The following is a 788-nucleotide window of genomic DNA, read 5'->3' as shown; positions in this document are numbered from 1 at the left end:
ATTCTTGTACATACACTATCTTTAATTAGTACACAATGTACTTACAAAAAAATTTATTCACTTTAATTAGATCTTCGCGTCATGCTTGAAAAAATCCACATTTTTTCATTTAATTGAAAGTCCGGAATCCGGATGCAAAACTACGTTCAGACTCCGCTCACAATAATTTCTTGTGAAGAAGAGTTATCACTTATAATTTTAAAAGGGCATTTTAATCATTTCAATCAAAAATAAATCTATTGAATTATTAAAATAAGTCTTGCTTGATTATACATCATATTTTAGTTATTTTACTATCTTCATGATATCATAATTGAGTGATCATAACCTCATTGAAATCTTCAAATCATTCTTTTTACTATATCTTTTGTAAAATTAAAATTCTAGAGTTCGTAAATTTATTCTAGAAATTTCACAATTGAATGTTTGGGTTTTTTTTTTTTTTTAAGATCTTAAAAATACATCAAACTTTGGTCATAGCCAAATAAATTTATAATTGCAGAAATTATGCCCATGTATTTGAACGCCAAAACATGAGTTATAAAAAACACAGGTTTTGAGAAATTTGAAATACAAAATCCTAATTTTGAAAAAAAAAATTTATAAAACATGATCAGACTTTTTTTTATACCGCTCTAATTTTCTTAAAAAAAAAAAAGAGAAATTATCTCATGTTTGACAATTGTGGCAGCGGCCAAAGTTTGCAATTCGTATAACAAGACTATTATTTCCCTTAGAAAAAGGTCAATTATCATGACTTTGGACGATAAACACCCCCCCCCCCCCCC

This window comes from Dendrobium catenatum, unplaced genomic scaffold, assembly GCF_001605985.2.
Source record: "Dendrobium catenatum unplaced genomic scaffold, ASM160598v2 fragScaff_scaffold_1557, whole genome shotgun sequence".
NCBI lineage: Eukaryota > Viridiplantae > Streptophyta > Magnoliopsida > Asparagales > Orchidaceae > Dendrobium > Dendrobium catenatum.
Note: the sequence above shows the minus strand (reverse complement) of the source record.